This window comes from Somniosus microcephalus, chromosome 29, assembly GCF_052327205.1.
Source record: "Somniosus microcephalus isolate GS21.2 chromosome 29, FLI_Smic_1.0, whole genome shotgun sequence".
Taxonomy (NCBI): domain Eukaryota; kingdom Metazoa; phylum Chordata; class Chondrichthyes; order Squaliformes; family Somniosidae; genus Somniosus; species Somniosus microcephalus.
In genome coordinates, this window is record NC_141015.1 from 31,573,488 (window position 1) to 31,599,830 (window position 26,343).

General features: G+C 40.7%; 1 long non-coding RNA gene across 1 annotated transcript; it reads left to right on the top strand.

Annotated features, from left to right (window-relative positions):
- The first annotated feature begins 94 nt into the window (after positions 1–94).
- LOC147098616 (uncharacterized) lies at positions 95–26,070 on the top strand. The gene is made up of 5 exons (XR_015074205.1): positions 95–201; positions 4,394–4,502; positions 22,988–23,093; positions 24,637–24,765; positions 25,109–26,070. It is a non-coding gene; the product is annotated as an uncharacterized LOC147098616 (long non-coding RNA).
- Positions 26,071–26,343: the final 273 nt, after the last annotated feature.

Consider the following 26,343-nt stretch of genomic DNA (forward strand, 5'->3'; position numbering starts at 1 on the left):
TATTGTTCAACTTTCTGGCCTGGTAAAATCATAGGCTGTGTTAATACAGGTGTTGGTGCGATAGAGAGTCTTTTAATTTATTGAGAGCTACAATTTACTACAAACTACCTTTGCATTTCTAGGTACTGAGCAATACAGCATCTATGAAGGCTACGCAGATAGCTACAAATGGGTGAGGAGCTGCAGTGACAAGATCCCAAGGTATTGGCTTAAGAATGTTTCAGCTTGGATTGCATTTCAAAAATGATGTCTCGTTCTCCTAAAATAGCATTACTCTGTTTTTGCTTTTAAGAAGCCAGTTAACAAGTCCCACGAGCATGATTCTAAAAATTCTCTTGTGGATCATGTTTTCTGTGAAACACAGGAAATGAAGTTAAAGGACAGGAGACCTGTATTATTTATTAGTGCAAGTACAGTATATATGCAACAAAATGATCATTTCCGAACTCCATAATAATTACAAGTTAACTGTTTATTTCCAATTAACTTTTTATGCCAGAATTTTTTAAAGAGGATTTGTTAGTTAAAGCAAACTGTTAAAATACTTGTTTTTAAAAATGAATTATTCCTGTCTACAGTTTGAATATTTTAAAAAATACAGCAGGTTTCTGGCTCGGTATCTTGATGCGAAGGAGCGATAAGACTTGTATTCGCACCTGTGATTTCTAACTTGGGTGGGTTCTTGATTTTAGCTGTGTTGTTGCAAGGCAGAAAGCATAGGCACTCTCCTCTCTGCCCAGCAGGAAGAAATTATCATAAAATTATTAGGGCGGATATCCCTGGTGTACCCCCAGTCTTGGTGCCAGAAAGGAGCATCAGGATTTCTTATCACAGGCCATTTACAGCCAGGGACGTCCACAATAGAGGGCCGATAGGTAGGAAAGTTAATTGAAACTGCAAGCCTCTCGGGCCTGCAGCTGTATGTCAGGCCTTAGAGATCAGGGCCTCTGACTCCTAATGGAGATTGGCAATCTGAAAATTTTGGGAGGGTGTTTCAAGACACATAGGCCTAGAAATTGGGTTGGGGTGCCAAAGTGGTGCAAAAGTCGCCTGAGCACAGGATTTAGCGCAGCGTTCGAGGCTTTAGCGATTGTCAGATATTCAGTTTCATTGCCCCTCAAGGGACACGGGGCGAGGCTCGAGGCGCTCCGCATCCCTCTTAGGGCGCTGAAACTGAATATCGCAGCGCAACGTGCCGCAGCGCCACGGCACGCTGCGGTACTGCAGGCCTTCCTCCCACTGTTAAGGGGGAGGGGCCTGCAACAGCGCGATCCCCGCTCGCGAGTGCCGGCAAACGAGCCCGGCACCAAGGAGACGTGCCGGGCTCTCGGGGGAAACAGCCGGCAATGCCACGGGGGGGGGTTAGGAGGCCGGGGACGGAGATGCTGGCAGGCGGCCGCCCCGCACCTCCACCTTAACTTGCGCCGCTGCCGGCGCCGTTCGCTACCAAATATTGCGAACGGGGCGCGAATGGGTCGCTGCGCACACCGATGACGTCATCGGTGGCGGCGCAGCGCAAATGACTAATGCCACCATTAGCGCCCCTGCTGAATATCGCGGGAGGCGCAGCCAGTGGCGCTACAGCCACTGACTGCCTCTTTAGGCGCTAACAGGTGGTGCTACTCACCCAATGTTTCCCCCTCAGTATCAAGTCTTTAGCATTGCCCCCAGGACCTTCACAAACTTTCTGGTCATTGGGGACCCAGGAGCAAGTCACAGCACCATGTCTTCTGGGTACCTCTGCACTGGAGTGCCCAGCCTGCCTCCCTACCAGAAAGTGAGACATCAGGCCAGAAACACCTCATTCTGCCGCCTTTAAATAGCTCGGACAACCTGCGCCTACTATAGGTGCAGGCCAAGCTCCACCACAGAGAGCCCAGGAAATCTCAGTGCTATGTAAAAGGAGTGGCGACCCAGCAAGATGAGCTTTCTGCCCTTTTCCCTGTCTTTTGCGCAGGGGGAATGGGCATTCCCGAGAGGCAAGGGTCAGGAAGATTGGCCTTTTGAGCAGCATTGATAAGTTGTCTGAAGTAGCTCATCTGCTTGCCCTCTTCACTAGGGACGGTTGTGGAGACACCGTAGAGAGAAATAACTCAATGTTTTATAGCAATTGCAAGGTAAAGGAAATAAAATCATTAAATACCATGTTGTGATTCCGTCCACTCAAATCTGCATCCGTGTCAAAAATTATTGGTTGTTTGGAAGAATTATTTCAAATACTGAAACTTGTTGCTAAGCTGTCTTTATCTGATGCAGCTACTCATTGGCTGTGGTTGCTTACATTATGGTAAGGTATCATTTATTCTGAAATGATGCACATTTGTTGTTGCGTCTTATGTTTTAACCGAGAGAAAATTGAGAACGATCTATAATATGTAAGACTCAAATGGATGCAGATCTATGTAGAATAATCAGTCAAACTTATTGTAATCTGTTTCTCATCCCTGCATGTTACACAAGGACAGTATAATTAATCAATCACCTCCGACAACAAGTGTGAGGAGCTCATGGACTTCTTTGTCTCTAAGATTGAGACCACCCGTTCAGCTGCCTCTGGCACTTCCCTTCCTCCCCCTAGCCCACCAGGCCAAACTTCCTCGAAGTTCCCCTCTGCCCTAGCCCTGAACTCACATCTTTCTCCAGTTTCTCTCCAATCTCCCCATATGACCTCTCCGTGCTCATCTAGTCCATCAGACCCACTTCCTGCTCCCTCGACCCTATTCCCACCAAACTGCTGACCACCCAACTTCCTTTTCTGGCTCCCATGTTAGCTGACATTGTTAGTAGTTCTCTCTCCTCGGGTACTGTCCTCTCCCTCAAATCTGAGGTCATCACCCCTCTCAAAAAACCAACCCTTGACCCCTCCGTCCTTGCAAACTACCGCTCCATCTCCAACCTCCCTTTCCTCTCCAAAGTCCTTGAATGTGTTATCGCCTCCCAAATCCATGCCCATCTTTCCCGCAATTCCAGATTTGAATCCCTCCAATCATGTCTCCGCCCTTGCCACAGTACCAAAACAGCTCTCGTCAAAGTCGCAAATGACATCCTTTGTGACTGTAACAAAGGTAAACTATCCCTCCTCGTCCTTCTTGACTTGTCTGCAACCTTTGACACAGTTGACCACTCCATCCTTCTCCAACACCTCTCCACCATCATCCAGCTGGGTGGGACTGCACTCGCCTGGTTCCATTCTTATCTATCTAATCATAGCCAGAGAATCACCTGCAATGGCTTCTCTTCCTGCTCCCGAATCGTTGCCTCTAGTGTTCCCCCAAGGATCTATCCTTGGCCCTCTCCTATTTCTCATCTATATGATGCCCCTTGGCGACATCATCCGAAAACACAGCGTCAGTTTCCACATGTACGCTGACGACACGCAGCTCTATCACACTACCACTTCTCTCGACCCCTTCACGGTCTCTAATTTGTCAGACTGCTTGTCCGACATCCAGTTCTGGATGAGCATGACATTTTCTCCAATTAAATATTGGGAAGACCGAAACCATTGTTTTCGGTCCCCGCCATAAACTCCGTTCCCTCTCCCTAACACCTGTCTGAGGCTGAACCACTCTGTTCGCAACCTTGGTGTCATATTTGACCCTGAAATGAGCTTCCGACTACATATCCACAGCATAACTAAGACCTCCTATTTCCACCTCCGTAACATCGCCCGTCTCTGCCCTTGCCTCAGCTCATCCGCTGCTGAAACCCTCATCCATGCCTTTGTTATCTCTAGACTTGACTATTCCAACGCACTCTTGGCTGGCCTCCCACATTCTACCCTACGTAAACTTGAGGTCATCCAAAACTCGGCTGCCCGTGTCCTAACTCGCACCAAGTCCTGTTCACCCATCACCTCTGTGCTCGCTGACCTACATTGGCTCCCGGTTAAGCTTGTTGTTCTCTAACTCAGCTGAAATTTTAGTAGAGTATCACAGTTGTACAGAGAACAGTCACAACTTTTGAATCATTCATCCATATGATATTCTGGGTTTTTATCAGTCGTCACTTTGGATTAATCCTGTACCTAAAGTGAACCTTAGATTGTTCTGAAATCTCCTCCAGCCCTACAACCTTCTGAGATAACTACATTCCTTCAACTCTGGCCTCTTGAGCATCCCGGATTTTAATCGCTCCACCATTGGCGCCGTGCCTTCAGCCCCTAAGCTCTAGAATTCCCTGCCTAAACCTCTCTACCTCTCCTTCCTCCTTTAAAACATTCCTTAAAGCCTACCTGTTTGACCAAGCATCTGCCCTCTGTATTTCCTCATGTGGCTAGGTGTCAAATTTTTGTTTGATAAAGTTCCTGTGAAGCACCTTGGGACATAGGTGCTATATAAATACACGTTGTTGTTGTTGTTTTAAAAAGGATTTCCTCCTTGATTTTGTACAGGGATGCTTGGCAGAGGCGCAACACAGAAATAGTAGCCATAGATGCATTGCCTTTCAGACGTTACCTAGAGCAATTTACCCCATATAATTTAAGGAGAGAAATTAATAAGGTGAGTGTTTTGATTTCATTACTTTATACATTCAAATTTACTGAAATAAGTATCTTCTGCTTAATCTTGTACATTCTTTATACTTTTGAACAATCCTTTCTGGTGGTGTAATTAAAATTAGTTGTTTTTTTTAAAAATGAGCAAAAATACAGTTTTAGAAAAAATTTTTGATTGTCTCTCAACTTAATTACATAATTTGTTTACAGCTTCAGTTTGGTCGTTTGAATTTTTGCTATTAATTTGAAGCTTTAATAAGTTTAATAAGAAACACAGCAAAACTGGTCCAAGGTAAATCAACAATCGAACTGTGAGTCTCCCTTTGCTTAAAAAAAATTACTAAATACCAATTACAGGAACAAATACTTAAATCATCCCCCATTCAACACAAAGGAACTATATAAATGAGTGTAGAATAAATTGGATGTGAGATAGACCTGTCCATATAAATTCCTGGCTAAGAGTGCTCTTGGTGCTAGTATACAACTACCATTAAGAAGGTATTCTCACTATATTCGAGCATTTCAGTCTGGCAAATGGACATTCCCATTATGAAATGCTCGGATCCCCCTGTACTTAACATTTTAATGGCCCGGATTTTGCGATTGTAATGACGGCGAAATTGTCAGCGTTCGCCGTCATTACCCTGTGAAGCTGACAGCAACTTCTGGTGTCTGCATATGCGCAGCTAAACGCAGAAATCCAGAAGTTGCTGTCGGTGATTCCCTGCTCTTCCACAGGGCTGTTAAAGACCCCGCCAATGGCAATTTTTAAAAAATCGGTGAACTGATGGGAACCTAAGCTTTTACGCTCTAATATTGCTGTTTAAAAAACCCTGAAAAAGTTAAGCCTTGTTCACTGAAGTGTAACTGGGTTTTTAATAGCGTACTAAGTCATAATTACTGCCGAACAACCTCTCTGGCCCTGAAAAACTAATTTTATATTTGTAGAATGTCAAATTTTCCATTATGATAAAACATCTTTTAATAAACATTTTAAAAAAAGTTTTTTTAATGCTATTTCAACTTCTACCTTATTGCCACGCATATGTCATAATCTCGATCGATCAATTTCGATCTCTGTAAAATTTATTAAAAGTGAAGGATAATCAGTGCATTTTATTTCCTGGTTTGCTGTGGCATCCTTCAATGCTTAGCCTGACTGATGACATCACTGTTGCTGGATGCTAGAGATCCCCTAGACTTGGTGCCAGAATCAAATTAGCGTTGGGAAAGGTGAAATCGACACCACAGAGATAGGTCGAACTTTGTGGGCGACTTTCTTTGAGGTCAGTGGCAAGCGCCATCACTTCGCCGCTGACCGCAAAATTCGGGTGAATTGTCTGTCATACCAATACAGCACTGTAGTACACCAAGTACTTCAAAAAAAAAAACTTGGTCATCTCAACAATTTTTTTTACTGCAATAAATAAACAATTAGTCTGTTTTGAAATTGAAATCGAGAAATAATTTTAGAATCTGACTTTCATTGCTCAGTAAGGTGAAGTACAAAATGTTATCTTTGACTCAAGATTTTGCAAGTTTTGTGCTTTTGTTTATAAACTAAATGGGAGTATTTTTCTGTTATAAATTCTACAAGATACAACTAGGGTAATGGGTCTTTAAAGTTACCATAAGCAGCAGACAATATGTTGTAAGTTTTGAAATGACTAGTACACATTTGTTATCATTGCGAATCTCCAGTGCCAATTTATCAGGTTACAGTCTATCAAAGCTGGAAAAAGCCATTGGATAGCTTTTCCTAGATTGTGATTTTGAGCCCAAAGCCCTTCGTAGTTCAGAGATTAGATACAAAGCAAGATGTCTGGACTAACTAATATTGTGCCTCTAAATCTCTTGCTCACTGAAAAATGAGGTTGGCAGTGGAAATAGTAACAGCTTGGAATACAAATTGGGTAAAGGAAATAAATTCAGTCACTTGAAGGAAGTTTGCAGCATAGAATGCAGGTTTTAGATTGTCTGATAGCAGAGCACATTGGCTTAGCAAGTAGTGTCATGAGGTAGAAATATGTACACGCCATCGTTCGCACAGTGACACCTAGATGATCAGGCCTTTTCAGGAGGAATAAGCTGTACAGTGGTAAGTTACTCCTGAACATAAGAAATAGGAGCAGGAGTAGGCCATTCGGCCCTTCGAGCCTGCTCCGCCATGCAGTGAGATCATGGCTAGGAGCAGGAGTAGGCCATTCGGCCCTTCGAGCCTGCTCCGCCATTCAATGAGATCATGGCTGAGCTTCTGCCTCAATTCCATTCACCAGCCCTATCGCCATATCCCTTGATGCCCTTACTAGTCCGAAATCTATCAACTTCTGTTTTTAATATACCCAATGACTGAGCCTCCACAGCCCTCTGGGGTAGAGAATTCCAAAGATTCACCACCATCTGTGTGAAGAAATTTCTTCTCATCTCAGTCCTGAATGGCCTACCCTTTATCCTGAGGCTGTGGACACTGGTTCTAGACTCCCCAGCCAAGGGAAACATTCTCCCAGCATCCACCCTTTCAAGCCCTGTAATGATTTTGTATGCTTCAATTAGATCCCCTCTCATTCTTCTGAATTCAAGAGAATACAGGCCTAGTTTACTCAATTTCTTCTCATACGACAGTCCTGGAATCAATCTCGTGAACCTTCGTTGCACTCCCTCTATGGCAAGTATATCCTTCCTTAGGTAAGGAGACCAAAATTGTACACAGTACTCCAGGTGTGGTCTCACCAAGGCCCTATATAATTGGAGTAAGACTTCTTTACTCCTGTACTCAAATCCCCTTGTAATGAAGGCCAGCATACCATTTGCCTTCCTAATGGCTTGCTGCACCTGCACATTCACTTTCAGTGACTCATGTACAAGGACACCCAGGTCCTTTTGAGCATCTGCATTCCCCAATCTTTCACCATTTAGGAAATACTCTGCCTTTCTGTTTTTTCTACCAAAGTGGATAACTTCACATTTATCCACATTATATTCCATCTGCCATGTTCTCGCCCACTCACTGAGCCTGTCAAGATCCCTTTGAAGCCTCTTCACAACTGACACTGCTTTGTGTCATCAGCAAATTTGGAAATGTTACATTTAGTCCCCTCATCCAAATCATTGATATAGATTGTGAATAGCTGGGGCCCAAGCACTGATCCTTGCAGTACCCCACTAGTCACAGCCTACCAACCTGAAAAAGACCCGTTTATCCCTATTCTTTGTTTTCTGTCTGTTAACTAATTCTTAATCCATGCTAGTATATTACCCCCAATTCCATGTGCCCTGAAGAGGTTGGATGGAATTTTTTTTATATTTAACATCTTTTACTGATCAGTTCCAGAGCAGCTTTGGCCTAAGAGCAGTATGCTGGCTGCACCGGGAAATAGTACTTTTATGACCTAAAAAAGGATATATATTTTAGATTAGAGATGCAAAATTTCCATATCCCTTATTGTAAGTTATTACTTTATCCTGAAGTCCTCTTTGAGAAAAAAATGTGAAAACTCATATTTTTGAAATCCTAGAATGGTCTTTTAGTCCAAGGAGCATTAGCTTGACTGTATCTATATATATAAAGCGGTTCTTCTGTCTGTCCTTCTGTCTGTCTGTCTGTCCTTCTGTCTGTCTGTCTGTCTGTCTGTCCTTCTGTCTGTCTGTCCTTACGTGTGCGTCTGTCCGGCTATGCGCTCGAAAGTTAGAGTGTACCTACGCGCGCGTTACCTCCAAAGAAAGCTTACGCTTCCGGGACGCTGGTAAGCGTATTTACTTTTCGGTCGGATGAAAATTGTTCGCGCCTTATGCAAAAAACCTTCAAAATTAAACTCATTATCTGCTAGCATTGATTGACTGACGTCAAGGTTCGACCAATCCTGTGCCGTCACGATTGACCAATCCTACAGTACAGTCCCCTGATGGTTGGCCAATCGGTGTGTGTGGGCGGGACTAATCGTTTTCCTCTCGGGGATCTGGCAGCCATTGTTTCAGTGCTGCCATGACTTCAGCTTCCAGCTCAAACTACTTTGAAAGTTAGTATCTCTTTTAAAAATAACATAAGATTTACCAAAAACGTTTTATAAGTACTTTCACTTTCATCTTTCAAGGTATTAAGTGTGTGTGTGGGCGGGACTAATCGTTTTCATCTCAGGGATCTGCCAGCCATTCTTTCACTGGTTGCAGCTCAAACTACTCTCCTTATCCAGCTTTGAAAAAGTTAGTTTCTCTTTTAAAAATAACATAAGATTTACCAAAAACGTTTTATAAGTACTTTCACTTTCATCTTTCAAGGTATTAAAAGGTAGAAATGTTGCCCGGCAGCACATTCACAAAGGGACACAGACAGGGCCCTAAAGCCTGGGACTCGATTTAAAATGTTGCCCAGCACCAGATTCACAAAGGGACACAGACAGGGCCCCAAAGCCTGGCACTCGATTTAAACCACCCGCCCCAAAACAGCCCTGGCAAAGCCGGGCTCCCCAGCTAGTATATACATAAAAGGATACCCAGCACTATTTTTCAAAAAACTTTAAATGTTGTTCTGCGTTCTCAGTCCTGTGTTCACTGACTTCATCGACCTGTCCCCATCCTCTGGCACAGTCCCTATATTTTTCAAAACCACTGTCATCACTCTCCTCAAAAAATAAAGGAGAGAAAGAGCTTGCATTTATATCATGTCTTTCATAATCTCAGGACATCCCAAAATGCTTCACAGCCAATGAAATGTTTTGAAGTGTAGTTGACGTAAGAAAACTACCAGGCACTTGGTCTGAGTATTAAACAAGGCTTTAATCAACTGTTTTTCAACATGGAGATCTAGTTGTGTCCTTCACTAGTTCCTGTTGAAGAATGTCCTGAGCAAGCTGGGCCCGTGCCCGAGTATTTATACTCTCCCTGGACAGCGCCACCAGCAGGCCGCCCAGTATTATTTCATAAGTCATTTCCCCATGAATGACAAGATTCATGTCAGTAGTCACTGTTCTAATTGTAGGGAAACACACAGCAAGGTCCCACAAACCACAAAGGACCAGATCATTTATTTTTCACTGATGTCGGCTGAGGGATAAATGTTGGCCAGGACACCGGCAAAACTCTCCTGCGGTTCTTCGAATAGTCCACCTGAGAGGGGAGACAAGGCCTTACTTTAACAGCTCATCTGAAAAACGACATCTCTGACAGAGCAGCACTCCCTCTGTACTGCACTGAAAGTGTCAGCATCAAGTCTCTGGAGTGGGGCTTATCATCGAGTGCTAACATTGAACCAAGGCTGACACTAAAAATATCCTCAACATCTCCAACCTTTCCAACTGCTGTCCACAACTAGAATGTTCTTTCTTTCTGAAGTCCTAGGCATCCAGCTACACACTCTCTCACCTCCCTGTTCAAAGCCCTCCAATTAGGCTTTCACCCCGACTACTGCGATCACAGGAGTCAAACTCACTCATGGTATCCTCTGACTGCAGCTGTGTTTAGTAGAATTGTCTTCGGAGTATAATTTTTGTCAGTTCAAAAAAAAAAAGCTTTGTTAATGCATCAGGCTTAGTATTAAGACATTTTTTTGTGCCTGAGCACCCCAGCTCCATACAAGCTAGGCTGTTGAATGGCAGATGGTGGCTTTCGTCAAATTCTTACTTTGTTTTGGGGGGGGGTGGGGGGAAGGGGAAAGAAAATAAATTTTCCACCAGGAGAAACGTTTTTTCTTGAAGCAATTTTCTAACAAGGATGACACCATTATAGAGCCATGTCCTGGGGTCTTAAGGATTTTCAGGTGATGGTGTCACATCTTTATAGCAGCTTATGCTATTGAATTTAAGGGATGCTGATTTCCTAGTTCCAGAGTTTCTCTGTGTAATTTGTACCATGCCCAGAGCACATAAAATGTAACTTATGTTTTTGTACAGTATTTCACACATCACTGAAGAGGAAGGTTATACTTTTGTGATTGTGAAGATATAAGTGTTGCTATATTTTAAAATCGACTCTGCTATATACAGCCAGAGTTAGCCTGCCTGGTTCTCTTGATGCTGAAATGATTGCTGAAAATTACACCCTGCGCACTGTCCAATTCAATTTCCTATGCCATAAAAATGGAAATTTGAAACTACATCGTTCTCATAAATATATTACAGTTGTCATAATAGTGTCAGGGAGATGTCAAATGAGCTTTGCTGTGATGTTAATTTTAACTAGAGTTGTACAGGTTATCTAGAAAATATAATTTATGATATCCACAGTGTGGTTTTACCTCAGCCTGTTGTTAAGGATGTTGCTTTATCATAAAATGTTGTAACACTACTAGAAAAGTGTCCCATTATGTTTCTCCAATTGCAGCAATGTCTAAGAGTTTATAGAAACAGTTCTCATGATTTCAAGAGATAGAAAGTTATGGACTTCAGTAAAGTAGATTTAAAAAGATTACAGGGTGTATTTTCCTCCTATTTGTACCTGGGCAATGTGAAGAGAGAATGGGGATGGAGTTCCATTGTGTCAGGTCTCCGTCCCAGCAACACTGCCTCAGGATTTCCTAAAGTGGACGGGACTAAGTGTGCACCTGGAATAGATGCAGATAGACATTTATTAGGCAGTAAAAAAAAAAGAAAGAACTTGCCTTTATATAGCGCCTTTCACGACCACAGGTCGTCCCAAAACATTTAACAACCAATAAAATACTTTTGAAGTGTAGTCACTGTTGTAATGTAGGAAACGTGGCAGCCAATTTGCACACAGCAAGCTCCCACAAACAGCAATGAAATAAATGACCAGATTATCTGTTTTAGGTGTTGGTTGAGGGATAAATGTTGGCAAGAACTCCCCAGCTTTTCTTTGAATAGTGCCATGGGAGGCGGTTGAGGAGGCTCCTGACCATTCTGCTTCACTATCCTCTATATATACCCATGGGGTATACAACGGAGGAATGTCCCAATAAAACCTACAGTGCGTCTTGTTTTGGGATTCTGCACAATCTCTGCTATCTAACAGCAGCCAGGTGGCCCTGACGCCAGCGGCCAGGAGCATAGCTGCAGGCTTCCCAGGGCTGCGGCCACGTTCCTGTTACCGTGCGCCCCCCCCCCCCAGAAAAAAACCCCGACACGACCCTGTCAGGGGGCGGGCCTGCGCAGAGAAGGCACCTGAGGTGCCCATCGAGAGCCTCAAGAAAAATGAGCTCCTATATGTCTCAGCTCAGACCAAATTCAACTAAATTTACTGCACCTTTTTAATTCAGTTGCATGGTTTGCTAACTTGTTGGCTGATGTGCCAATGTAATTTATTTCTAAATAGCTGGTGTTTTAGTCCAGCACTGAGGCTCCATGTGCAAATTTCAATCACCCATTTTTCAAATTGACCAAATAAAAATGTAGTGTATTTGAAATCAATCAGATTTTGTGGTAACAGCTATCCCACTGATGATGGTACCATGGGTTCACATTCATTGTGAACTGGCATGGAGGAAAAGGGTCGAGAACCAAACCGAGCATGCGGGTTTTAATTTAAATGTGGAACAAGAGACCACCCAGTAGCTCTAGATGTAGTGTTCAATTCCCATGCAAAGGCCCGACCCAATTCCCAGTAGCGTGTTTTAATTTAAACATAAAGGTGAGACCACCCAGCAGTTCTATATTAGTGTTCAATTCCCATACAAAGGCCCAAACCGATTCCAAGTCTCATAGGACATTACAATTGGTTACTGTCAGCAGAGCCGTGTCTCCAGTTCTCAATCCAAAATAGTGTGAGGCAGACAGCCTACAGTAACATTGGCCTCTAACTCAATAAAATTAAAGGCAACAATTCTGAAGAAGTTACCTGACTAATATCAATGTAATTAAATCAAATTCACCTCTCTGGAAATAGAATGAAAGCACTGCATTTTACTTTATTAACTTCCAGTCTCTTTGGTCAATTCGCCCTTCACTCCTTCGTTGCGATTTCCACTGTTCCTATCCATATACTGAAACATACAATAAGATGGCGATGAGGAAGGATGGAAATCTGTTTTTCCAGTAATTGAGGAATGTTTAATTGGACATTTTATAAATATATATTTTTTTGCCAATCATTCCATGTGCGGTACTTATGTACTGTAGAGCAAACTCCAATCAGCCAAGTTTCAAATTACCCAAACACAATGTTGTGAATTACAAAAACACTCGGGTTTCATGGGAGCAGCAGTCCCACTGATTATTAGTGACAGTGTGGATTGCCATTCATTATATGTAACGGAGAGGGAAATGTAAGGATGAAAATGCAATTAGACATCTAACTAGCTGTAACTCTATAGTCAGAATATGCAGTCTGTGAGCACAGTTCCATAAAGGAGCTCGCTCATTCTTTCAGATGGGAATGCTGATCTGTGTTTTTTGCTGGCAGTGTTCTGGTTAGAAAACTATTTTATGCACCACCGAAGAAAATAATTCTGTGACACTATAGAGCTCTTTTCCCCTATAAAGTACGACACTTAGAATCCACTTTTACCAACTGTGGTATCAATGCAGTGTGTTCTAGAAACATTGGATCACCCTGAATTTTTTTTGATTGATGTCTTTACTCAGTAGGAGGTTTAAGACCTACCATTTCTGCATTTAAAATAGATGAAAAGGATATGGACGTCAGGTTTTGTTTGAAGCAATCTGTTCACTTTGCACAGGATATTTAATCACAGTAATGTAACTGAAGATTTTAATGGTGGAAACTTGGAATCGGGTTCTTAATGACTTAATTGACTAGTTTTTATGTAGTCTTACATAGTATTTACAGCACAGAACCAGGCCATTTGGGCCAACAGGTCCATGCCGGTGGGAGCCTCCTCCCACTCCGTCTTTCGGATGAGACATCAGGTGGATGTAAAAGATCCCATGACGTTATTTCGAAGTTATTCCCCGGTGTCCTGGCCAATACTTATCCCTCAATCAACAGAACAGAACCAGATTACCTGGTCATTAGCACATTGCTGTTTGTGGGAGCTTGCTGAGTGCACATTTGCTGCCGCGTTTCCTACAATACAACAGTGGCTACACTTCAAAATGACATCATTGGCTGTAAAGCACTGTGGGATACCAGATGGTCGTGAAAGGCGCTATAGAAATGCAAGTCTTTCTTCTTTCATTCTTCTTCATCTAACCCCATCAACAATTCCTTCTCCCTTATGTTTCTGACAGCTAAGATTATTTTTTAAAACTGGACACCAGTGCAAAAATAACTGTTTGAAATTAATTCAGATTTTTTATAAATATAGGAAGTGATATGCAACTGTTTGTGTGACACAATTATGGACTTTTAATTTGGATTTCTAAAATTTCCTGAGTGCCAACAAAATCACTAATTATTGGTAACATAGCTCTAATGGAAAATTACTGTAATACTCCAAATAGAGTGTTGCTCTGATCTGCTGCCACTTGATGTGTACCATATTTTTAAAACGCAACAGATTACTTTAAAAAAAAATCACTCTTGAAGCAATAACAATAGTACGAATAGCTGTCATTAGGGTAAGTGATTTGGCTTGGTGCTACATTATGCAAATCTCCATGGTTCCTTTGTGTTGTAGGATTGCTGACCAAATACCACAGTTATGCATTAAAAAAGTCCCAGGGGTGAAAATTAGGTTTCTGAACAGTTCTGAATAATGATAAATCACTTGCCCTAGCTATCATACTATTGTTTTTTTTTAAACTCTCAAATGTTCATTTGGAATATTAATTGTTCTCTTCCTGCTGCTGGAGTAACAAGCTGTTATTCTTCAGTGTAACTCTATCTTCCATACATTATTTTCAGTCAACCGATTTAATGATTTCAAGAATCTATTGGTATCGGGAGTTTTATCATGGGGTGACAACTGCAGCACCAATGCAGAAGGAGGTCATTCAGACTCATTGGGCTGGATTTTCATTGAGGAGTTGGGTAGGAGGCGGGACTACAACTTTCAGGGTTGTAGTCCCGCCTCCATCGAGTTGTAGCCAACCCACGCGATTTTGACTTGATTGACCTTGTTGAGCCCACCCAGCAGGCTCAGCAGGCCAGTTAAGGACCACCCAGCAACAGGTGACGTCACAGATTGATATTTCATCTGTCAAGACCTTTTGACAGATGAAATATCAGCGTTTCACAGCGTTTGAAGCTGTCAAACACTGACGATCTGTACTCCAAGTTAATTCCTTCCTCTCAGGATGATTTAGAGATCTCTCTGGAACAGAAAGCTGAATGCTGCAATTTTTGACAGATCGCAGCCATTCTGCTTTCTGTGCCGGTGAGATGAGGGACTCCCGAGACCTGAAGGAAGGAAGGCTGTAAAGGTAAGTAAAACTTCTTTAAACACTTTAAAACACACCAAACACACTTACCTCTGCACTCATGCACACATCACTCACCTGAACACCAGACATCTCGACCCCTCCAAGCCCTTCAGCCCGACGGCCCGCCTCGCTAACTTGGCGAGGTTTGGAACCATCGGGAATCCCTCACATCAAGAATGAAAATAGGGATTGGGCTAAAAACTGCCCGTTAACTACCTGGTAACAGGCAGTTAATTGGCACTAATCCCCTTCCCGCCTCGGGGAGGCGGCTCCCAGCGCGGGTCGGGTACCCGCCTCCTTTGAAACTGGCATGGAGGCGGGTTGGGGGCGGGATGGGTTTGTGCCCCCCCGATTTCGGGATTTTAACCCCCCACACGCCTCCAGTCCCGCCTCCACGGCCCAATGAAAATCCTGCCCATTATGTCTGTGCCAGCTCTTTGCTAGGGATGACCAGAAGTGATCCACAGCCCTGCTCTCTCCCCCATAACTCGGTATCTTTCTCGGCTTTAAATGTTTATAGAATGCTGCTTTGGCTTGTGTCAATCACTGACTTGGTAAGTTCCATCCCTGCCCCGTATATGCATATCTTTATTATTGCTGAAGCAGATTTAATTTTATTGGGTCATTTAAAACAATTGGATTATACTTTTTTTAAATAAGTTTACCACTCTACTATTCAAAGTGGAGTCTTATTTAACAAAACTGTTAAGCTCATCCCTTCCAAACAAACACTTCCACCTTTCCCCCTGGCTTGCCTTACCTTTCTCAAGCAGCCAGTGCAGCTTCTGAATCCCTCTTCACAGTGGAGAATCTGTCCAGAAGCCGCAGACTTGGAAATTAGAATGAGCACTTTCAAAAATCCACAGTCACATATTCCCTTTTAAATGGCAGATAGCAGAAGAGAAAGCAAGATACCAAATAGAGCTGAATTATACTGCTCCATTCTAACATTCAGGCAACTGTTCAAAAGAACAAAGCAGCTAAATTAACCTCTTATAATAGCTTGCATATTGCTCGTATGCACAATTTGGTTGACACTCAAGTAACACAATATAATTATGGTATTACAGTACTGTGTTTAATTTATACAAATCATGCATTAAATGTTTATTTCTCCGAAGTAGAAGTGCCTACAATTACAAACTACTGAATGCCGCAGAGTTATGTAGACACTAAAATGTTGCACAAGGGACTTTGACATCATCAGCCGTAAAAGTGAAGCGCGAGTCTGTGGGATCCGTAACGTAAATTTTTAATTTCGGTTTACTCTTTCTGGAGATTGGCAGTTGTCCAAGTGACAACGTGTACAGAGGCCTTAGAAATCTCACACTTCGTATCGGTGAAAACTCCTGAGGCCCAAATGCACAATAAATGAATATTGTAAACTTTAGTGACAGTTTAATTGGAAAACTAAATCCGCAGCCCAAACACATTTTTGTGGTGACAAATTGTTCAATCATACAAAGAGCATTTGCATCTATATTAGGCTAGATTTATGAATCACTGGGTTTCACTTGTGAGCAGATAAACGCTGCTTGTAACTGGATTTGAGCACGACTCTACAAATTGTTTGTCAGTAATTCATTGAGTTAGTGAAAGTGCTGAGTCTACAGATTTCACATTCCATTAACTAATGTAAACCTGAGGCTAGTAAATCACTAGTAAATTTTTCAGAACACTGAGAATCAGCAGTCTCGGTCGGACTGATGTGCTGCAGCTGTCATTAATTCATCTCCGCTGTATCTCTTCCAGTCAAAAAGCCAATGCTGAGTCTCGTAGTTCTAAAGTACTTTTTCTGATTTCTTGTTATTGTGTGTTTGTCAATAAGTTATTTGCTCTACGTGCAAGTCAGTATTGATGTAACATCCAGACATCCAGATCAACAGTGCTGAATTTGTGCTGGTCGTGGCTCTTCATCAGGTGTCACTTTCCTCTGCATTCTTCTCCTGAAATGTACTTTGTCTGAAATACCTTACCCAATTTTATGCATCAGTTAATAGCTTAATTTGAATTAGCGAGGAAATGTTGCATAAATACCCGCAATTGCCTCAGCAGCGGAATGTTCTAATGTTTAGATGACCAAAGAACTGTCAGTTAGCTCAACAAAACCCAGTTTAAATTTTAAAAAAAATATTGGGTATAAAGCTGCTGCATAAATGAGTTGAATACTGATATTGAAAAATGGGCTCCTTATGTTCAGTTTTTCCCTTTTCTATTTTGACCGTGTTTTCATCCCAACTGCTTTAAAGCAACCCCACATAGAAATATTTTGAGGTAACAAACTGTCAAAGGCTACCTCTCCAAACAGAACCCAATTTATTTGTATCCTTGGGATGAGACAGTAAACTGAGGCCCCATCTCCCTGTTCCGGTGGTTCAGGTGTGCGTTAAAGGCCCCACATCATTCTTCGAACAAGAGCAGGGAGTTCTTTCAATGTCCGGGCCAGCATTCATCCCTCAACCAATGCTGCCAGAAGCTAACTGGTTACTGCTGTAGTGGAAGCTTGTTTTGTTCAAATTGGCTACCACAAAACAGGCACTGGCCTTCAAAGTAATTTGTTGTACATGAAACATTTTGAAACATTTCAGAGAATTGTAATAAGGTGCTTATATAAATGCAAGTCTCTCTTTCATACATTAATATTCTGGAGCTGAAGAAAACCAAATAGAACTTGAGTGCAAATAGCTCAAAATAGAAACAGACATGGGTTGGCGGTTTGACGATTCTTTAAGCAGGAAAAAAATGAATATTTATTGCCAATGAAAGACATATCTACTGCAAACAGAACTGTCAACAGAACGTTTTGCTGTTTGCTAGAGCTTTAAAACTAGCATCAGTAATATTGTTGTTTGGTCCTCCCCTGCTCAGTTTTGCCAATGAATCCAATGAGCCTTATTGTGTAAGCTGCAGAAAAATTTAGCAGTAAAAATGTTCTTCCTATTTTACACTTGTGCAATGTTAGTCTGGCTACGTGTTATCCCTTCCCAAATGTGTAAACTAAAAACTCATTCTGCAAAATAACCTAGCTCTTGCATCAACCGACTATGTAATGCTAATACGCCACAATTTAAAAATCTAACAAGTGTCAAACCACTTTAGATCACAATCATAACATCATTTTAGACGACCTGTTGAGTGCTTACAAGTTTGTATCATGTCAGGTAACCACAATGTCTATATTCTTTATTCTTTCTCAGTACAGGAGGAATGGTTACCTTACAACATGACTTAATTAAACTAAAGCTGCTTGGTTTTGACCTTAGTGTCAAATTTCCTTAGAAGAAATCATTATTGTTTCTGGAGTCTCATATTTGTACACAGAAAGTCTAGCAACAAGTACAGGAGACTGCAGTACAATAAGATGTATAGAAGAATTTGTAAGGACAGGAAAAGACAATTAGGTTTAATAAGCTTGCTCCTCTTCCAGAGATTATATCCATATATTAACCATATCCCCCAATCCCTTCACCATCCAGAAACACCCCTAATTGTCTCTTGAACCCCTATTTATGCCTTCCACTTCAATAGCCTTCCCTGGTAACCTGTTCCACAACTCTGTTATTTGGTGGGTGTAAAAGTTCTGCCTAACTTCCCCTCTCACTCTCACTCTTAACCTAATTTTCAACCTTTCACTATAGTTAACAATTTTCTTACATCAAATTTGTTCATTCTCTTTATAAATAGCATCTCAAAGTCTCCTTTTCCAAAGAAAACAAACAGCCATTCCATTTATCATACACCCTTCTTCCCCATCCTCTTTTGGTTCCTTGCTCACATACTAATTATTTTACCCAGTCCACATTGAATTACATCTGCCACCTCTTGGCTTAGTCACCTAGTCTTCTGAATCTGTTGTATTATTCTTAATTATTTGTCCTGCCTCTTATTTTGATATCAGCTACAGACAATACTGCCCCAGTCCATAGTACATATTGATTCTCAGATAACCATTGAGCAAGAGTGTCAAAATCAATTCTTAGGGTACCTAACTCAACCTCTTTATCCTGAAAAGTTCCCATTTATGGCGACCCTCTATTTCTTGTTTTTAAGCCCATTTTCTAGTCCATGCTATGATTTACCTCCTATTCTGTGACTCCCTACCTTGGCCATCAATTGATGTTACTGTGGAACATTGTCAAAAGCCTTCTGAAAATCCCACTATATACTATCAATTGCATTCTCCTGTTCCCTATGTCAGTAATGTCTGAAAATCTCTAGGATAACAATTCAGAGCATCCAACCTTTTAATAACCATATCCATCATTATCCGCATACTGTCGCGCTTCATCCTCTGCCTTTCTGGAAATCTGCTCTGACTTGGGTGCCTTTCATTCCTCTTCCTGAGAAAAGACTGCTGTGAAGTAACTATTTAACAACTTATATTGTAAAACTAGTCATTTGCTTTGCACCTTGATTCCTGCATATATAATTTGGAAAACTTTTTTTTGTCATGAGACATTCTTGGCAATTTTGGATTCCATGTTTCGCTTGGCCTCTCTAATTACTTTTTTCCCCACCTGTTTTTGCTTGTCATAACTATCTTAATCCTCCTGTCAACCAGATTCCTGGTATGCTTTAAAAACTTTCTCCTTATCCTGAATATTACTCTTGACATCCCTTTCTAACCATATTGGCTTTAATTGTTCTTTTATTTGTTTTGATTTGGTCAGAATTAATTTTGATTGTAGGCTAACCAACATGCCTTTAAATACTTCCCATGTTTTACTGTACATCTTTTACTATTTGGTTCGGTTTTTTTAACGCATTTAAAAGTCCTTTGAAATCTACTCTTTTTTAAAAGTCCATGTAATCCTTTGCTAATGCCAAGTTTAATGTTAATATAGCTGTAAGACCTCTGAAAGGATTTAACATGAGGAGAAGCCTCAGTCCTTTTTAGAATAATGCCATGTATTCTTTTATGTCCACCTGAATTAAGGACATGGGATCTCAGATTTTGAATTTGTGCAGCTGGATTTATATGGGGCTTTGAAGCAATTTCTCTTGTGATTTAATGACTGCTGCTGTTCCAGCCAAAGAGCAATTTAGTTTACCTGGATTGAGTTGCTTCTGTGAGAGAACACATCAGCACACAACAAACCTGTCTCCATTCAGATGGCTATTAAGCTCACACGTATATCTTTAGTAATTGAGTCAGACTGATGCATATACTGACACTAACCTATTACAACATTGTATATTTGCAGTGGAACAAATATGACAACTAATTTTTGTGAGAGATAGGCCTGGCCAAAAACAAATTGCGTTATACCCTACATATGTCAATGAAATATGCTCACAATGAGAGATGATCTATTATCAAGACTGTGGCTCATTGGCTGAGACTTCTTTGCAATTTTTCAAAAGCCTAGGTTAAGCATTAAATGCACAATATTTAAATTGTATAGAATGAGTAAAATACACATTTACTTGTCTGACATACAAAATCTATTATTTTTAAAAACCCTTGGTTCTGATGAGTAAATCAGGCAGTAGAGTAGTGTCTTGCTAAATAAGGATTTATAGTCCTGCTGAGATTGCAAGAACTTCCTTTAATACTAGAAATCAAAAGCAGTTGGGTTAGTGAAGTCATGTTGAGATATAATTTTGGAGTATTCTTAAGGCTAGCTTTTCTGCAGCAATAAATCGTGTATCAACAGCTTGGGTACAGAGACAGTCTAACTTGTTGGCAAATATAGGTTTCTCGAGGTTTTATCTTTGTAAATGATAAGGCCCTCCAATTTTAGACTTTATCATTTTGAATCAAACTTTACATTATGCAATCAAAAATTATTTGACAATCATCCCCATATAAATTGAAAATGAAGTTTATTTCATCTACTCTAATTTGATGGATGATCTTGAAATGTCTCTTTCTCCCCCCACCCCCAAATCAAAGTTTCTCTCCCTTTCTACCCTCCTTTCACAAGCTTGGTGAATATTGTACAAACTCAGAAAGAAACAAAGAAGTTGCATTAAGATAGCACTCTTCATATATTCAGTATGCCCCACAGTGCTGCATGGCCAGCAAACTACTTTTGGTGTAGTCTTTAGGCAAACACGCAGGAACCCTCACAACATTCCAGAAGCATTTGGATGAGCACTTGAAATGCCATAGCATACAAGGCTACGGACCAAGTGCTGGAAAATGGGATTAGATTAGACAGGGCTTGATGGCCGGCGCGGACGCGATGGGCCGAAGGGCCTCTTTCTGTGCTGTATAACTCTATGACTCTATAGCAGGGACCCACAAACAGAAAATAAGATAAATAACCAGTCAGTCTTTGCTAGTTGGGTTGAATATTGGCCAGGACATGAGGAGAAGCCTCAGTCCTTTTTAGAATAATGCCATTTATTCTTTTATGTCCACCTGAATTAAGGACATGGGACCTCAGATTAGTGTCCCATCCAAAGTACAGCACTTTCAACAATACAGTGCTTCCTAATTACGTTACTTTGCTGAATTCAGGAGCTCAGTTGTTGCCTGACAACTCAAAGATTGTAGGTTCAAGTCCCACTCCATAGACTTGAGCACATAATCCAAGTTGGCACTTCAGTGCAGTACCGAGGACCTCGGTTTCTCGTCTCATCAAAAAGACGGCACCTACAACAAGCTTCAGTGCTATACTGAGGGAGTGCTGCATTGTCAGAGATCCCATATTTTAGGTAAGAAGTTAAACTGTGTGCCTAGCGGACGTAGAAGATCCCAGGGCACTATTTGAAGGAAAGCAGCAGAGTTCTCCCAGTGTCCTGGCACATATTTATTCCCCCAATTAACACCACCAAAACAGATCACATTGCTGTTTGTGGGCCTTGCTGTGCGTAAATTGCCTGCCATGGTTGCCTACATAACAGTAGTGATTTGGGACTTCCTGAGGACATGAAAGGCACTTTATGAATTTAATTTCAGTTTCAGTGATATTGCCAAATTATTTCAGTTCATTTTCTTGTGCAGTGTTAATGATGCAGTTAAAACAATGGGGCTGAAGTAAAATGATATGTTTAATCAAGCTTATATTTTCAAAGATGCAGACTCTAACAAGAAGGCATCTTGGGACCTTGGTTAAATATTTATTGATAATACAGAGGAACAAATGTATAGAAGACTGTATAACCTTCATAAAAACATGATAAACCATGCAGTATCTAATAATTTCCCAGTCGTCAGTTGTTGAATAAAAAACTACAGTAGCTGTCACGGGATTACCAAATGACCGCCTTCTGTGCTGTATCATTCTATAAACTCGATTACTCTTTCATCAAAGTCACTCTGCATTCATCATGTCCAATGTACAACTAAAGAGAGAGCATTTTTTTCAAACTATTCATGTTGAATGTAATCTGAAATAGATAAAGAAGGCAGCACTGTGGTGCAGCTCACTCGAGCCCCACTGCAAAGTACCCCTCATTTGGGAAGCACAAGATAATTCCCCCCCCCATCCCCATGGTACTGAGTTGCCAATCTTTTAGTCATGTTGCTGTGGGGAAGCGCCAAGCTGAAACTTAAAGAAAAACAGCAAGAGGAGGATTTAATAATCTATATAAGGAAATAAAGCATATTTCAAAAGTGTGATTTCTACAGAGCTGAACCCCATTGAGACTGTTAAGATCTGCACACAAAGCCAGTGTGCATTCAGGTCTTGTAACTACAGCTGTGCTGCTGTGTAAATACTCGCTCCGTGGGCGCTGCTAATCCCCAATACTCTCAACAGGCTTTCAGCAAATAGAATCAGAAAGTTACTGTCTTTTCTTGAAAGTACAGCAGGCAAAGTTGAATGGTTCTGGGATAAATAGTCAAACAGGAGCCAAGCTTACTTATCCTAGTAAAGTACTAGAAAACTAGGTACAATGCTGTGACGATCCTTTAGTTATACTGCATCAAGCAGAAAGAGTGGTCTTTTTCTTGTTAATGCCCAGGATGAAAAGTTTGTTACAAACCAAATTTTCCCATAACAGCAGCATATGAGCAAAGTGTTGAAATATTGAATGAAGATGGGCAGAATTCCTCCTCTTAACAGTTGTCTTTTATTATGGAACCGCTCGGTGACCCAGATCACCCTACAGGCTGGGGTAATAGCATTGTTTGTATCAGTAACTGTATTGACGTAATGAGGTTGAACAACATTTGAGCTGCTAAGTAGCGTATGTTTTTTTTTCTCCTTTGCCCATTTTGTACATTAAATATTTTCCTGTCTCTTTGCCTTTTACTCATTTCCAGGCTTACTGTGGTTTTGTGCGCCCAGGTGTTGATCCCAGGAACCTTTCCGCTGTAGCCACAGGGAACTGGGGGTGTGGAGCATTTGGTGGAGATGCCAGGTTAAAATGTAAGTAAACAAGTGTGACCCGATTTTATTAAAATATATCCAGATGACTATACCATGAGAGAAAGATTGTTTGGTCATTCATCTCATTGCTGTTTGTGGGACAGCAGTGACTATTCAAAAATAACTCTTTGGTTGTGAAGTGCTTAGGGACATCCTGAGGATGTGAAAGGTGCTATATCGATACAAGTTCTTTCTAAGTTCTTTGTAGTGAGTCTATATCATGGCCGCCTTTTGTCACATGCAAGGAGTTTACATTTCCATTGAAATTGCAGAGAGGAATTTAATAAAGTTTGAAGTATTTCTACGATAATATTTGCAGCAATAATTTTTCTCCTTGAATCTTTTTGAAATTAGATGCAGTTTTGTTCAGACCATCGTATTAATAGTGTTTTATTTTAGCGATGCTGATAATTGTATTGTAAATGTCCACCTATTTTGTTTAATCCATATAATCAAGTGTGATTTTTAGAAGAAATTAGTTAGGTTGTGAAGATCACTTCAAAATAAATAATTAGTGTGTTGCATTCATTAATCATTATCCTGAATGCAACACTGTTTAAATATTCAGACTTTGGATCTGTGCTTGCTGAAAAGCTCAGCTCAGTCGCAGTGCTGGAGCCCAGTCATAGCAAAGCAGCCAGACTTTTACTGAAAATCGCACAATTGTACAAAAGAATAGTATTTCACAAGTAGTTGTATGGAGACATTTGCCGGGTTCTTTCCAAATAAGGAGGAATTATCAAAAACACTCTGAATGTTTGGCACAGGTGCTTCTGGATACATGTGTACAGTTACTATGTGACCATCCAAGTTCATCAGCTAATACTTTTAGATAATCATAAAATGTAGCATCAACAGGCAAAATTACAGACTAAAGATATGAGACAGATTGCCTGAATAGTACAATATTGCTCACTTCTAGGGTTGGAAATTCATACAGAGGAAGACTGCCTTTCGTTCATTGACTTCTGTTAAATAACTACGGCACATGCCGCTTTGCAAGATGTTTAGGTTTGGCATTTTTGGAACAGAAGGTCAAGCAAAAGTCATCCCCACATTGAACACACACCTACATATAACAAGTGTTTAGCATGGGAAAATGGTATTCATTATATGTGGGGTTTAACTGTAGTAATGTCATTTTGGAGTTCATCACTGGTCCTTAGGGCCTCATTACTATTCCAAGCTTTGCTTCATAATGAACACATCTTGGAGGGTATTTTTCTCATTACTGATCCAAATAACAATGCTGTATTTAAGCGGTTCTAATGTATTGGCTGCTGGGCTATTATAGTTTAGCAAAAACACTGATGTGTTGAATGTACAGTTACTCCGAGCACAGAAGAGTAATATTAAAAGCCAGGCTGGAGATGGCTTTAAAATAAAAAAAGAAAGTGTCGCAAATCCACAATAGGTCAGTCAACATTTGAAAGGGAGGAATAGGTTACTGTTTTGGGCAGGTTCCTTCATCAGAGGTTTCCTAGTTCACCAACTGCTGTCTGAAGGAAGGAAATGCTGACATACTGATGTGAATTTGTTGCAGCCTTATTGCAGATGATGGCAGCGGCAGAAGCAGGACGAGATGTGGTTTATTTCACCTTCGGAGACCGAGTATTAATGACTGAGATATACGACATGCACAACTTCCTAATTGAGAAAGAGCAAACTGTTGGTAAGCCGAACTCATTTATAAAAGGCGTTTCCTGCGGAATTGTCAATATTTTCAGCCTAAACATGCAGAAACAGATTGTGAGTGACAGCAACATTTTCTTGTTTTATTGGAAAAGATCTAAAGGGTTTAAATTCTGTAGATTGATAATAAAAATGCAACATTTCTGTTAAATGTCTTGACAACATCAACATTCAATTCGTTGTGGCTCTTTATTTGAATTGCTAAATGTTGCATGTAATTTGTGGGCACTTCAATGTTGAATAAATTCTGATGATCTGTATAATTGCTCCCCAAATCTTGAACTGACTAGTAAGCTTCTTTACTTCTGCCTTTTCCTTTCCAGGCCACATCTACAAGCTTTTGGTGCGCTACTGCAGTGAAGTGTGCAGATCCTGTTCCTTTTCAAAACCAAACATTAAACTCTACAAATTCATTTATGAATCTGTAGGCTTGTACACCGATTCAACAGATGATGATGACGATTGATGGCTTTTCCAGCTCTGTAACATTTGAAAGACTACCTTTAAACTCATGAGGTGGCTGAGCTTTATTGCTCAACACCACAATTATGCTTGCAAGAGATCCTGATACTATAGGCCCATTCTTAAGTAAATTACATCCCAAAACATTGTCCATTATTCTGACAGAATATTTTCTGAAGTATTTTTGGTAGCAATGTTTGTTAGTGCTAGAAATCAAGCCTAAAGTGCTTCAAATTGAAATTTCAGGTATAGTAACCATATGGAGCTATTGGCCTAGGGACTAACTGGGGCAATATTTACCTATTCTATATAGTACATGTCCTCTTACTTCACACTTTATGCAATCATAATAGAAGAACAGCTACCAATATAAATCTGTCTTAATTAAGATTAATAATTAATGCAATTATTCTGAAGGATTAAACCAATGTTATCTTCTATTTTTTGAGTAATCTCTCTGGTTAATGGATTTAAATCAAAGTTGAAATCCCAGCATGCTCTGAGCATGGCTTTGTTAATGTGTTATCAAGAAAAATTAAAGACAGACTTGTAAATTTGAGAAGCAAGAAAATGATCCTCTTTGGCTCCTATTTGGAGGGGAAGCAATGATGTGGGTGTTTTTTTTCTTTTTTGTTTAAAAATAACTAAGAACTTGAATACCAGTTGTGTATTCTTTCAGACTGTGGTACTTAATGCTGAATATATTTAGGAACATTAGCTGCTGTCTAAGTGTATCAGTAATATATCTGGGGGAAATTCTGTGCCAATGTGTAAAGAAGTTTTTTTTTAATTGTCGAAATAAAGATTTGGTGTTGAGTACAAAGCTTTATGAAATTATTTACAATAGTGTCAGATTGCATTGTATGTTCTGGTTGATCGCAAACAGATACTGAATAGAATGATTACCTGCAGACTGGAAACGCTTAGATGCATGTTACAGAGCACTCAGCTATGACAGGAATGGGATTGGAAAGGACTCGTAGTCACTCCCAATTTCCCATCTCCAGAATGAACAGCAGTAATGTGAGGAATCAGTCGTATTGTGGATTCTGTGGCGTTCAAGAAGTGAATGCTAAAATGGTTTCAGTATGTGGTT